At 34.0% G+C, this 15,419-nt stretch overlaps 1 non-coding gene across 1 annotated transcript; it reads right to left on the bottom strand.

Annotated features, from left to right (window-relative positions):
* Positions 1–1,034: 1,034 nt before the first annotated feature.
* On the bottom strand, positions 1,035–1,110 carry LOC116750104. Its single transcript, XR_004348834.1, has one exon. It is a non-coding gene; the product is annotated as a small nucleolar RNA SNORD115 (small nucleolar RNA).
* Positions 1,111–15,419: the final 14,309 nt, after the last annotated feature.

The following is a 15,419-nucleotide window of genomic DNA, read 5'->3' on the forward strand; positions in this document are numbered from 1 at the left end:
TGCTTCCATAGCTCTGTTTTGCATAGCCTAGAACACTCCTACATCCTTTCCCAAGAATGACGCCTATGCTGGGGATTAACATAATGACATAAGCCATGGCACTTCCCTTATAAATTTATTTGATCCTGAAAAGTCTAACCAGGGTTGGGTTTCTTAAAAACCTTGTGCCAAAGTAGATTAGGGTTTGGGTAGATTCAGTGAAGTTAGTCTGTGTAGCTTTCATGTATCCCTGGTGTAGCAGGACAGAAAGTCATCTTTCTCAGTAGTCTTTGTATAAGAGGACAGTAGTCAAAAATGAAAACTGTATTTCATGGGTACTATTCCTAAAAAGCAAATAGGATACCAGGAAGCTCCTAATTTTATTGATTTTTACATCCACAGGAAAACAAATATCTGGATCGCATGGATTCACACTTCCCAGAATCCTTGAATAGTCATAGTCCAAAAATGATCCACAAGTATAACACATTAAAAATCTGAAATAATATAACAGGCTTGAATTTTTCTACTTGGACATTTAGAACCAAGCAAATATTGCACCATAGAGATGGTATTGATGAATCACAAACCTTTTGCAACTTCCAGTAAAGCACACTCAGGTGAAAAGCGAAATTCTTCTGATGAAGATCCCATTTTATATATATATATATATATATCACTCATGGAGAAAAAGAACCCATAATGATATTTATATCATCAGAAAGAATAAAGCTAAATGCCCTAGAAGTAAGTCTTTACTAGTTTAGAAGTGTGTTTCACACTTACCAGTTATCAAAGGCAGCCTAATCCATTTAATGTACACACAATGTAAAAAAAAAGAGTTGAGGTATAATTTCAAAAAAATATGAGAATAAACCACCACAGTCTGATTAATATAAAAGAAACCATTGTTTACCTGGAAAGAGGTAGAAGAGGTGGATGAAACAAATTTCCCATATAGGCTTTATTACCTGAAGTCCATGAATAGAGTTTCTACTACAGTGAAGCTAAGAACCCTCACTCCCACTTCGTAATCCAGGATTGTCACCTCTGCTGGGCCCCAGAGTAATTTTATTAAGCATGATTTTTATGCAATCACATCTCCTCAAGATATGATGTCCTCATTCACTCAAACCATGGCATCACCCACAAGTATAATTTCTTTGTCCTGTAATTTTTTACTAATGGCATCCTTAAATTCTGGGTCCCAAGTGGACTGGAGATCTGAGAGATTCAGTGCAGGACAACTGGGTAGTTAATCATGCCCCAGGGGAAGTGAGCTCAAGTGTCTTCTTCCCCATTTGTTTTTGTCTATGAGGAAGGATCAGGGCGGTAGTCAAAGAAGAAAACTATGTATCTCATGTTTGCATTTCTCATATGTTCCTCTGTGATTTATACAGGAAGGATATTACTAAAAAAAAAAAAGACAGGGCCACATTCCTTTGTATATAGACCAGTGATTCACCTAACATATTCAAATTGAAGCAAATAAGATACCTTGGCCTCAAGAACCTGTCAGGAGCCTTTATGCAGAAATAAAATTTTGCTATTAACCAGCTCTTGGCTGTATCTTCCAGGAAGCCAGAGCAGAAAAATTAATGGCATCACTCATAGCATGGATTTTCCACTTAAAATAAATCTAATGAAGCCACATGATATTCAGAAGCTAGATACCGGTATCATGCTGCTTATAATTTTATTCAATCTCACTTATTATACCTGAATCTTAAACCTCTGGCTGCAGTTGCCATGGCCCTTCAATTGTGAGTAGTTCATTTATGATGCACAAATATCACAACACCTTAGCAAACTCAAAATAATCTAACAAGTAAATTTGTCTATATATGAATTTAGATCTAACCAAACAATGCACCATAGAAATAATACTAGTGAATGATAAGATTTTTCAAATTTAATCAAAGGAAAGCTCAGGTACAAACTAAAGTTTTTTCTCATATCATATCATCAATATGAGTCACTCATGGAGAAGAATTAACCATAATAATATCCATGTTTCCTTAAAGAACTAACCTAAACACCTTAGATGCTAGTCTCTATTAGTCCATAGATCTATTTGGAATTATAGCTCTCTGTAATCACTGAAGAGGGTGAGGGTCCAGATTAATTTTCATTTCTGTTAGTTCTCATTCTACTTGTACTTCATACCTATTGCTTCTGCAGACTCTTTTTTCAACTCAGCTCTGAAAACTGTGGATGAGTTATTCCTGTGCTAAAGAATTTTTTAGCTTAGCTTTGTAGCTTGTTATTCCACACTGTGTAGGTATTTATTATCTAGCCCTGTGCAGTCCAGATTTTAGTAAAGCAGCATTGTGCTTCTTGGTCCAGCTCCAACAAATGTGGTCATTCTATATGTGAGAGAGCCCCTGTTGAGGCTCTCCCTCCTCTACTGTGTTAGCCTCTCTATTTTTATTTCCCCAAGATCTAGCTGTTGTTTCAAGGTGTGCATATTCCGAGGTTTACTTATGCTTTCAACTCGAGATGGACACTTGGTTTTCAATGTTGTTGCTGTTAGAAATGGTGCTACTGTAAGCATTCATGTGTATGTTTTTAGGGCATAGATATATGAATTTTTCTTGTACCTGGGATTATGTTTGTGAACACAGTCTAAGAGTATTCTAAATAGACATATAGGAAGATTTTTAAATTTTTATATATCTTGGTGATTGTTTATTGTTTGAATGTTCTTTTCTCTCATGGCTAATAACCTTGAGTACCTTTTCACATGCTTATTAGCCATTTGGATATCCTCCTTTGTGATGGACCTGTTTAAATGTCTTCTTTCTCACTTTTTGACATGTATGAGTTTACTATAATTGTCTTTCATTGAATATACACTTTGATAAACAGAAGTTTTCATTTTGATGCAAACCAACTCATCAATTTTTCCTTTATGGTTAGTGCTGTTGTTATTCAATTTTAATTTTTTGCATTCACCAAATCATTATACTACTCTCCTATGTTATGTTCAAGAATCTTTATTGTTTTGCTTTTCATATGTGTCTACATTACACCTAGAAATTATTTTTCAGCATGGCTGGAAAACGGACTCAAAACAAAAGTTATTTGTTTTGTAGAGTGTCTCTCAAGAGGGATTTGTCTAATTATCATCTCATAATTATGCTGGGGTTATGGGTTTTGGGAAGGAAGACCATAAAGTACCATTCTCATCCTGTCATATCAAGGGTACATTCTATCAATATGACATGACTATTTATATTAGTCTTGATTATCTGGCTGAGGTAGTGTTTGTCAGGTTTCTCCACTGTAAAGGTATTTTTCCTCATATGCAACAGCAACACCTTTATTATAGATCAAGTAACCATATAACATTTGATCTGTTTGTGAAGTCTCTATTTTTTCCCATTAGGCTAGTTTTCTATCTTTTGTCAGTACACGCAGTCTTAACTACTGTAACCTTATGAAATGCTTTGAAATTTTGTCATGTAAGTTATGAAGTTTTTTTTTCACGTTGTTGACATTTAGACAAAAACTAACATGTTCCTTTTTTTAAAAATATATCTTTATTGGAGTATATTTGCTTTAAAATGTTGTGTTAGTTTCTGCTTTATAACAAAGTGAATCAGCTATACATATACATATATCCCCATATCTCCTCCCTCTTGCGTTTCCCTCCCATCCTCCCTACACCACCCTTCTAGGTGGTCACAAAGCACCGAGCTGATCTCCCTGTGCTATGTAGCTGCTTCCCACTAGCTATCTATTTCACATTTAGTAGTGTATATATGTCCATGCCACTCTTTCATTTCATCCTAGCTTACCCTTCCTCCTCCCCATGTCCTTAAGTCTGTTCTGTATGTTTGAGTCTTTATTCCTGTCCTGCCCATAGGTTCTTCAGAACCATTTTTTTTAAGATTCCATATATATGTGTTAGCATACAGTATTTATTTTTCTCTTTCTGACTTACTTCACTCTGTATGACAGACTCTATGTCCATCCACCTCACTAAAATAATTCAATTTTGTTTCTTTTTATGGCTCAAACTTGACTCTTCTTGGCTCTTTGCATTATATGTAATTCTTGAAATCAGACTGATAATTTACAAAACACCTAATGGGATTTGGATTTGGAATGCTATTCCATTGAATATTTAAAATGAATTTGGGGGAGAATTAAAATCTATATAAATCAAACCTGCCAATCTGAATACACCTCTTCATTTGCACGGTACTACTTACTTCCTTTCAATAATGTTTTGTAATGATATATTTGATCTTTTCTTATGTAATTGATATTTTTGATGTTCCTGAAAATGTTATATTTAAAAATCTTTATTTTTTTATGTTTGTTGTGTTGCATAAACACATTTCATTACACTTATTTGCTTATTAATACAGCAACTTTGCTAAATTAACTTTCTAATTTTGTTTACTTCAAGTCATTTGGGGATATTGATATATAGATAGATAGAGATATATATTAACACACACATACATATAAACACCATTTTTTTGTCTGTAAATAATGATGTCTACATATACCTTTCCATTTCTAATCCTTATCACGTTTTATTCCTTTTCCATGACTTACTACACTAAAACATCCAGTATAGTGTTGAATAGAAATCGTGATAGAAGATTTGTTTTATTCTCAATTTCAGGAGAAAACTTTCAATAGCTCCATTATCAATGATTTTGCAATTGACTTATTTTGTAAATACTCTTTATCTCATTAAAGAATTTTGGTAAGTTCCCAGTTCCCATGAGATTTGTGAGGAATAGGTTTTGTATTTTATCAAATGCTTTTTATTTTTGAGATGATCATATGATATTTCCCCTCTGTTGTGTTACTACAATGAATTACATTGAATGATTTTTAATTACTTAAAATTATACTTAATTTAGAATAGCTTTAGGCTTGTTTTAAAAAGTTGTGGAAAAAAAAAGTTGTGAAAATAGCACAGAGAGTTACCAAATATCCCATACCCTATTTCACATATTATTACCACCTTATATTAGTATGGTATATTTGTCACACAACTAATCAATATTGGTACACTGTTATTGAGTCTAGCCTTTTTTCAGATTTCCATTGTTTTTGCCTAATGACCTACTACTGTTCCATGATCCCATACAGGATGCTACATTTTGATGTCATGTCTACTTAGGATCCTCTTGACCATGACACATTCTCAGATTTTCCTTGTTTTGATGGTCTTCCCATTTTTGAGGAGAACTAGTCGTGTTTTGTACAGTGTCTGTCAAGTGGGATTTGTCGAATTATTATCTCATGATTATGCTGGGGTAATGGGTTTTGGGGTGGAAGACCATAGAGATAAAGTACCATTCTCATCCTGTCATATCAAGGGTACATTCTATCAACATGACATGACTATTTATATCAGCCTTGATTACCTGGCTGAGGTAGTGTTTGTCAGGTTTCTCCACTGTAAAGTTATTTTTCCTCCCACCTGCCATTTTAATACTGTATTCTTTGCAAGGAAGTCACTATGTATAGACCACACTTGAGAAGTGAGGAGTTGTGTTGCATGTCCTTGAAGTCAAAGTATCTACAAAATTTATTTTTAATTATTCTGCATAAGAAATTTGTCTATTCTCCCAATGTATTTATTCACTTTTTTATATTAGTGTGGATTCATGGATAATTATATTTTGGTTTCTAATTCAATACTATAGTATTTATTTGTTCAAATTGCTCCAGCTTTGATCATTGGAATCTTTTTTGGTTTGCTCCTGTCACTTTGACACTTTGACATGCTTCCATCAATGTATGTGTGTGTGTGTGTGTGTGTGTGTGTGTGTGTGTGTGTGTGTGTGTGAGAGAGAGAGAGAGAGAGAGAGAGAGAGAGAGAAAGAGAGAGAGAGATGAGCACTTCCTTACTTTCTGGCCATCTAAGATGCTCCAGGTTCATCTTTTATATTTCCTGCTCCTTCATAGAATCAGCCATTTTTGAAAGGACCCCTGGCTTGTTTTATTGGAGAGTGGTATTAGAAACCAAGATATGGGTTCTAGGTGTGACATTTGTTACTAGATTATCATTGCTTCTAGGCTTTCTTAACTGATAGATTAAGGAAAAATGTACGTGCACAGTAACTGTGTGTATACGTATATTTATAACTATTCATATGTGTAACTACATATGTATATACATATATAATTGGGTGGGCCAAAAAGTTCGTTTGGGTTTTTCGTGTTATGGAAAAACCTGAACGAACTTTTTGGCTAATCCAATATATAGAACATAAGTTCACAGTGATGTTTCCAACTTGAATCCATTATTACATGGATTATTCTAACCACTTTTTGTTTGTCTGTAACCTTCTACTCCAATGTCAAGAAACCTTACACCATCTGCCAACCATTTACTTAATTGTTTAAATCTAGTATACATATGTAGTGGTTTCATACACCGATGAGAAATGACTTTATCTAGTTAAGTACAGGGCTATGTGCAGTTGTTTTGCCTTTAATCTTACAGATTGCACTAACTACCCTAGTTACTTAAATTAGCACCTTTTCCTTCCAACCCCATCAGTGAGGTTGTTTCATGCATTTGTAATACAGTAAATCATTTTTTCACATTTTATATTCCATCCTGGGATCCCCCAACTACTAAATGGTTTTTTAAAATTCATGTATCTTAAGGTTTACTCTTTGTGCTGTAAAGTTCTATGGGTTTTGACAAATGCATAATGTCACGTATATGCCATTACAGTATCATACAGTATTAACCCCTGGGCTGCGGACAGGAGGTGAGTGGCGGGCTAGTGATCAAAGCTTCATCTGTCTCTCCCCATCGTTCACATTACCGCCTGAATTAGCACCCTCATCAATCGCATTAGTGCCTGAGCCATTCCCCAGATCACTTGCATTACCGCCTCAACCATCACTCGAATTACCACCAGAACCAATCTCCACCCCACCCTGTCGGTGGAAAAATTGTCTTCCATGAAACCGGTCCCCCTGGTGCCAAAAAGGTTGGGGACTGCTGTACAGGATAGATTCGCTGTACTTTATCTATTCAGCCCTTGCCTTCCCCCTGACAACCACATGTATTTACTGTATCTTTAGTTTTGCCTTTTCCAGAATGTCATATAAATGGGAGCACACCATATATATCCTTTTCAACTGGCTTCTTTCACTTAGCAAAATGCATTTAAGATTCATCTGTGTATATATATATATTTTTAAACGTGGATGTACCACAGGTTTTTTTTTTTGCTGTTGTTTTTTAATGTCTTTATTGGAGCATAATTGCTTTACAATGTTGTGTTAGTTTCTGCTGTATAATAAAGTGAATCAGTAATATGTATACATATATCCCCATATCCTCTCCCTCTTGTGCCTCCCTCCCACCCTCCCTATCTCACCCCTCTAGGTGGTCAAAAAGTACCGAGCTGATCTCCCCGTATCACAGGGTTTTTAAGCATTAACCTATTGGAGGATATCTTACTTACTGCCAGTTTTTGGCAATTATGAATAAAGCTGTTATAAATATTCTTGTGCTAGTTTTTGTGTGGACCTAAGTTTTCAACTCATATGGTTAAATACCTAGGAGCACAGTGGCTAAATGTAGAACATTTAGCTTTGTAAGAAACTTCCACACTGTCTTGAACATTGCTGTACCATTTTTCATGCTAGCCACCAATGAATAATAGTTTCTGTTGCTTGCATTTTCACAAATAATTGGCATTGCCAGTTCTTTGGATTTTAGCCATTCTCCTAGGTGTGTAGCTGTATCTTTTTGTTTAATTTGCATCTCCCTAATGACAGATAATGTAGGGCATCTTCACCTATGCTCATTTGTCATCTGTATGTTTCTGTGGTGAGGTCTCTATTCAGATCTTTTGCCCATTTTAAATGGGTTATTTTCTTTTTGCTGAATTTTAGGAGTTCTTTGTATATTTGGATTGAAGGCCTTTAGCACATATGTATTTTGAAAATATTTTCTCCCAATCTGTCCTGTCTTTTCATTAGCTTAATAGTGTCTTTTGCCAGAGCAGAGCTTTTAATTTTAATAAAGCTCAACTTATTTTTTTCTTCATGGTTTTGTGCTTTGGGTATTGTATCTAAAAACTCACCACAAAACATAAGGTCATGCCTATTTTCTCCTATGTTTACTTCTAGAAGTTTTATAGTTTTATATTTCACATTTAGTTCTATGGTTTCTTTTGAGTTAGTTTATATGTAACACGTAAGGTCTGTGTCTAGGTCCCCTTTTTGAACATGGACATCCCCTGTTCTAGCATCATTTATTGAAAAGACTATTTTTTATGCATTAAATTGCCTTTGAACACCTGTCAAAGATCAGGTAATTTTAAGTGTGTGTATCTACCTTTGGATTCTCTATTCTGTACTATTGACCTATGTCTATTTATTTGCCAATACCATGCTGTCTTGATTACGGTAGGCTTATAATAAGAGTCTTAAAATAAGGTAGTGCAAGTCCTCCAAATTTGTTCTCCTTCAGTATTAGGTTGGTTAACACTAGTTCTTTTGTCTTTCCATATAAACTTTAAAATCAATTCAGTGATATCTACAAAACAACTTGCTGGGGTTTTGAATAGGATTGAATTGTATCTATATGTAAAGTCGGGTAACAATATTGAGCCTTCCAATCCATGAATACAGAATATCTGTCCATTATTTACATCTTCCTTGTCATTTTTTAGCAGAATTTTGTACTTTCTGCCTTTAGATAATATACACACACGTTTTGTGTGCATGTGTATGATGTATACCGAAGTTTTTTCTTTCTTATTGCGACTGTAAATGAGATTTAAAAAATATTATTTATTTCAAACTCCAATTGTTCATAACTGGTATATAGAAGGCAATTGACTTTTTAAATACTAACCTTATATCCTTTATCTCTGTTATACTCATTTATCTCACTTAATTCCAGGAGGTGTTTGTTTTGTTTACCTTAGTAGATTCTTTGGGATTCTCTATAGATAATCTTGTCATCTCTGAATAAAGACAGTTTTATTTCTCTCATTTTCAATCTGTATGCTTCTTAATACTTTTCTTGTCTTATTGCACTAGCTAAGACTTCCAGTATGATGTTGCATCATACTTCCAGTATGATGTTGCAACATAAAGTCTCTCATCAGGAAGTATGATATAAGCTATAAGGCTTTCTGTAGATGTTCTTTATCAAACAGAAAATTTCCCCATGTTACTAGTTTACTGAGAGTTTTTATCTTAAATGAATATTGGATTTTGTCAGAAGTTTTCATAGCATATGACCATATGATTTTTTTTATAGCCTTTCAATGTATCGGATTATGTTGATTGATTTTTGAATGGTGAAAAAGCCTTGCATACCTGGAATAAATTTCACCTGGTTGTGGTGTACAATTTTTCTTATACATTGCTGGATTTAATTTGCTAATATTTTTTGATGAGGCTCATGACAGATATTGGTCTGTAGTTTTTCTTTCTTGTAATGTCTTTATCTGGTTATGGTGTTAGGGTAATAATGGTTTAATGCAGTGAATTACCAAGTGTCTCCCTTCTTTCTATTTTATGGAAGCAATGGTGGAGGACTGGTATTATTTCTTCATTAAATCTTTGGCAAAATAAACCAGCAAAACTATCCGGGCTTGGTATTTTCTTTTTTGAAGGTTATTAACTATTAATTAATTTCTTTGGTAGATTCAGGGCTATTTAGAATATGTATTTGTCCTTGTATGAATTTTGGTAGTTTGTCTTATGAGTAATTGGTCTATTGCATCTAAGTTATCTAATTGGGAGCATAGAGTTCATAGTATTATGTTATTATTCTTTTAATATCCATAGCATCAGAACTGATGATTCTTATTTCTGTTTTTGGTCATTTGTGTGTTTTTATTCCTTTGCTTAGCATGGGTAGAGTTTTAGCAATTTTATTGGGCTTTTAAAAGAACTACCTCTTAAAAAAAAAAAAAAAAAAAGAACTACCTCTTGTTTTTGTTCATTTTCTCTACTGTTTTCCTTTTCTTAATTTTACTGACTTCTAATTATTGTTATTAATTTTCTTCTATTTGCTTTAGGTTTAAAGTGTTCTTTCTGTAGTTTTCTAAGGTAAAAGCTGAGATTGTGGATTTAGATCTTTTATATTTTCTAACATAAATTTAATGTTAAATTTTTTCCCTGTAAGCAATGTTTTAGCTGCATATGACAAATTATGATAATTATTTTCATCTTGACTTCACTCAAAATATTTTAAAAATTTCTCAAATGTTCTTTGATATATCTGTTATTTAGAAATTTTTTTTAATCCAAATATTTGGGGATTTCCCAGCTGTATCTTTATCAACTACCAGCTTTATTCCATTGTTGCTTTGTATAACTTCTAATCTTTTACATTTGTTAAGGTCTGTTTTATGGAACATAATATGATCTATTCTGGTGACTATTTTATATGAGATTTAGAAGAATGTGTATTCTCCTTTTGATGGATGAAGTAGTCTATAAGAATCGGCTGGACAAACTAATTGATAGTGCTCTTTAGATCACCTATATCCTTACTGTTTTTCGGCCTGCTTGATCCATTACTGCCAGAGGGGAGTTGAAGTCTCCAACTGTAATAGTGGACCCGTCTATTTCTACTTTTGGTTCTTTCAAATTTTACCTCACTTATCTTGACACTTTGTCATTAGGAACATACACATTTATGATTGTTATGTCTTTGTTAAGAACTGATCCTTTAACATTAAATAATCTTCATGCCTGATAACCTTCCTTGTTCTGAAGTTGGTTTTGTTTGAAATCAATATAACTTCTCCAGCTATCTTTTTTTTTTTTTTTGCAGTACGCGGGCCTCTCACTGTTGTGGCCTCTCCCGTTGCAGAGCACAGCCTCTGGATGCGCAGGCTCAGCAGCCATGGCTCATGGGCCCAGCCGCTCCGCGGCTTCTGGGATCTTCCCGGACCAGGTCACAAACCCGTGTCCCCTGCATCGGCAGGCGGACTCTCAACCACTGTGCCACCAGGGAAGCCCTCCAGCTATCTTTTGATTAGTTTTAGCATGATGTACCTTTCTTAATCCCTTTACATTTTTTGACCTAAATCTTTAATTTTAAAGTAAGTTTCTTGTAGACAACATTTAGTTGAGTCTTGCTTCTTTATTCATTCTAGCAAGCCCTGTATTTTAATTTAAACCATTCACATTCAAAATAATTATTAATATTGTTGGATTAGTATCTACCATGTTTATAACTGTTTTCTAGTCACTGCACTACTATTTCTTCATTTCCCCATTTTACTGCCTTCTCTGCTTTTAGTTGATCTTTTTACATGATTCCTTTTTATCTCCTCTCTTAGCATATCAATTATTCTTTCTTTTTCATTTTTTCATTAGTTTCTCTAGAACTTAACAATAAAAATTTTCAACTAACCCAAACTCACTTTCAAAGTACACTATACCACTTCATGTGTAGTACAGGTTCCATAGATCAGCATATTCTCAACTTCTTCACATCTCTTGTGACATTACTGTCATTTATTTCACTATCCATATGCCGTAATCAACCAGTATCTTGTTACTATTATTATTTTAGACATTTTTTAGATTATTTAAGAATCATGGAAATAATAATTTTATTTTACCTCATTTATTTCTTCTCCAATGCTCTTCTTTTCTTTATGGAGATCCAAGTTTCTGACCTGTATAATTTTCCTTCTTCCTGAAGAACTTGTAAAATTTCTTGTAGGGCAGGTCTATTGGCAAGAATTCCTTCATTTTTGGTTTGTCTGAGAGTATTTATTTCTCCTTTACTTTTGAAGTATAATTTTGCTAGATATAGATAGAATTTTTTTCCTACAACATTTTAAATATTTTACTTCACTCTCTTTTAACTTTCCTGGTTTCTGATAAGATGTCCACTGTAATTCTCTATAGGTAATGCATTGTGGGTATTTTTCTAGTTTCTTTGAAGACTTTCTCTTTGGTTTCCTTCAGTTGAATATGATATGCCTAGGCTTTAATGTTGTTATTGTCTGTGTGCTTTGCATTTTTTCCTGCTTTGTGTTCTCTAAACTTCCTGCACCTGCAGTTTGATGTTTGTTATTCATTTAGAAATATCCTTGACAATTATTATAATAGTTTGAAAATTTCTTCTGCTCTGTACTCTCTCTCTTCTCATCCTGGTATTCCAATTATGTCTATTACATTAAAAAATTGTTCAACTGTTCTTGGATGGTCTGTTCTGTCTTTCCATTATTTTTTTCTCTTTGTATTTCATTTTGTGAAATTTCTATTGGACTCTTCAACATCACTGATTTTTTTTCCCTCTATCTTGTTGAGTCTAGTGAAAAGTCTGTTGAAGGCATTCTTCATCTGGGTTACAGTGTTTTTTATTTCTAACATTTCCTTTTGGTTCTTACAGTTTTTATTTCTCTGCTTATATAACCTATCTATTCTTGCATGATGTCTTCTTTTCCCCTAAGAGCTCTTAACACATTAATCACACTTATTTTAAATTCCCCATTTGATAATTTCAACATCTGTGTCCTGAGTCTGGTTTCATTAATTGTTTTGTCTCTTCAGAGTGTTTTTTCTTGCCATATAACTTCACTGTAATTGTTTGTTGAGTTGTGTCTGGTATTAGGAATTGAGATAAATAAGCCTTTAGTATGAGATTTATAGTAATCTAACTAGGGGTTATGTTGTTTAATGTTTGCTGTTGCTAGAGGTATCAGAAGTGTCAAACTCCTTTAGTGTGCTTGTTTTTGTCTCCTCTCTTGACTCTGGGTTTCCCTAAGTACCGCTGAGAGAGTTGGTGTCTTTCAGCTCTTTTAACTCTAATCCACTGTTATTATAGTGAAGCCTATTGGTGGAATGGTAAGTTTGTGTGGGAGTTGGGTGATCCACAACGTTTTTGAGTAAGTCTCTGTTTTTATGTGCCTGTGTCTTAGAACTGTGACCTTCACAAGTATTTCTTCAGTAACATAGTTTTTTCTCCTTGTTCTGACTCTAGTGTTCCCAATCTATTTCCTCGAAGCATTGACCTCTATTGACAACTGTGTGTGTGTGTGTGTTTTCTGATTGGTTAGAATGGCTAGTGACCAGAGTTAGATGAATGCCCTTCCCTCAAGTGTGATAATACTTTGCCCAAGTCTTTCCCTTGAAGATTAGGCCTTTGTCATGGAAAATTCTTTGGGTGTATTTCACAATGATCACTCTACCCCAGCACTCCAATTCCAGAGTCATTAAAGGCATCTTGGGGGGTTTTCTTAAATCTTTACCATAAGAAACATGTGAGGTTCTTCTAGGTAAAGCCCACAGAAGTGTGAGAGTTTCCAGAAGTTTCCCCCTTTCACTCTAGTCCACATTCAGTCCAGCTATTCATCTAAATTGTCACTCAAGTTTTCCTACCAATTTGTAGCTTCTGTTTCAGATAAGCAAATCTCACCTGTATCTCAATGGATGTCTGTATCTCCAGAATTTGGGGTGGCAGTTTTCTCTGCAGCTTCAGGTCTCTGATGGATCCTAGGAAATCAGTTGATTTTCTCAGTTTTCCCACCTTTATCTTGTAAGAGCAGAAATAATGATTTCTGATCCCTTCACATGTCAGAGTTGGAATCAGAAGTCTTAGATAACTTTTTGAATGTAAGGAAAAACTTTTATTAAATAAGTAAACCCCAAGTGGTTCTGATGCATTAGTTTTGACATGTTTTATGCAATTTGATTTACTATTATTGTATTTAGGATGTTTGCATCTGTATTCATAGTAGTCATATTCTGTAAATTCATTTTTTACATTGTCATTATCAGGTTTAGTTAAGTTATTCTGGGAAAATGAGAATTAATAATATATTTTTCCTTAAATACTTGTTAAAATCTACTAGTGAGAATATTTATGCCTGGAGTATTCTCGTTTGGAAAGATTTTCACTTTGGATTCAATGTCTTTAACAGATATAGGACAATTTATACTTTCTATTTCTTTCTGCAATTTTTTCACTAGTTATATTTTTAAGAAAATTTCCTATTTCATTGGTACAGTTGACCATTGAACAACATGGTTTGACCTGCGTAGATCCACTTATACATGGATTGTTTTCAGTAAATATGTGCTACAGTACTACAGGATCTGCAGTTGGTTCAATCTGTGAATGTGGGTCCTAGGATGCAGGACCACAGATACAGAGTGCCGAATGTAAAGTTACATGCAGATTTTCAACTGGGGAGGGGAGACTTGCCTGCACCTCTAACCCATGTTGTTCAATGGTCAACTGTATTTATTAAGGGGCAAAAAAGTTAGATTTCAAATGTTATTTATATTAAAGAAATTTAATTTAGGAAAATTGCAATTATTTACAAAGGCAAATAAGAGTATCTAGATGATTATGAACATTATGTTCCCACTTTTATGTTCCCTGTACTTTTCCAGGTTTTGATGGTTAGATTTTAACAAATGCCACCCTTGCCTGAAGGACATCATCCACACATACAAAAATACTGCAAATTTTACTTTCCCGTGGTAGAATTACCCAGTACTCAGGAAGCTGGAAAAGTGGTCAAAACTGGTTTTTAACTAAATCCCCACATTTAGCAAACACTACTGGAACTGACTTGCTCTCCAATCCTTCCAATCATCTCTATTTGGCTTTGATCAAATCAATCCCATCCAACCAAGTCCGCTTTTGCTTTGATCTACCCAAAATACTGCTTATTATAAATTTGGCCTAAATTCCACTCATCCTCAAAAGTCTATGTAATTTTGCTTTTTTCTTCAAGAAGCAAAAAGTTGAATTTTCTCTTGCAGTTTCTCCTTTACCAAACTAATAATTTGAAGTAAATTTAGCATTTGATTTTCAAATTTAAGTTAATTTTTATGGTATTAGTATAGTAAAGGACACACAAAAGTCTCTATGCTCAGCATGTTTACATTCTAGGGCAAGAAGGAAGACACTCATTAAAAAATATTAAATAAAGTACTTCATATTAGATGATAAGTACTAAAAATCATGGAACAGGATGCAAGTAAACTTAAAGCCAGAAATAGAGGATTTAATATGAAAAAAACACCCTAGAATGGGAAGTAGTCACATTATCAGATCTCTATTACCTCACTAATCATTTTGAGTTTTATAATAAAAACAAAATCAGACTAGAGACAAAACTACATCCTCTCATCCTAGACACCTATAAACATTAAGTACATTGGGAAAATAATTGTCCTGCATTAGCTGAGAATCTAAACAGAAAAAAAAATGAAATAAGTAATCAATCAAGGTGCTTCAAGTGTGTATCAAGCAAATAATAATCCATTTTACCCTTAAAGTCAAAAAGAAAACTTTCTTTAAATGTTAAAGGATAAACTTGCAATTTAAAAAATTAATATTGGTGCTACAATATGAATTTTACACACTACCACTATTACATGCATTTCACAATTTGTTCCTCAGAAATGACAAAGTATTCAGGTGGTAGGTTTCTCCAGTAACTCTCACA

The sequence above is a fragment of the Phocoena sinus genome, chromosome 2, assembly GCF_008692025.1.
Source record: "Phocoena sinus isolate mPhoSin1 chromosome 2, mPhoSin1.pri, whole genome shotgun sequence".
NCBI lineage: Eukaryota > Metazoa > Chordata > Mammalia > Artiodactyla > Phocoenidae > Phocoena > Phocoena sinus.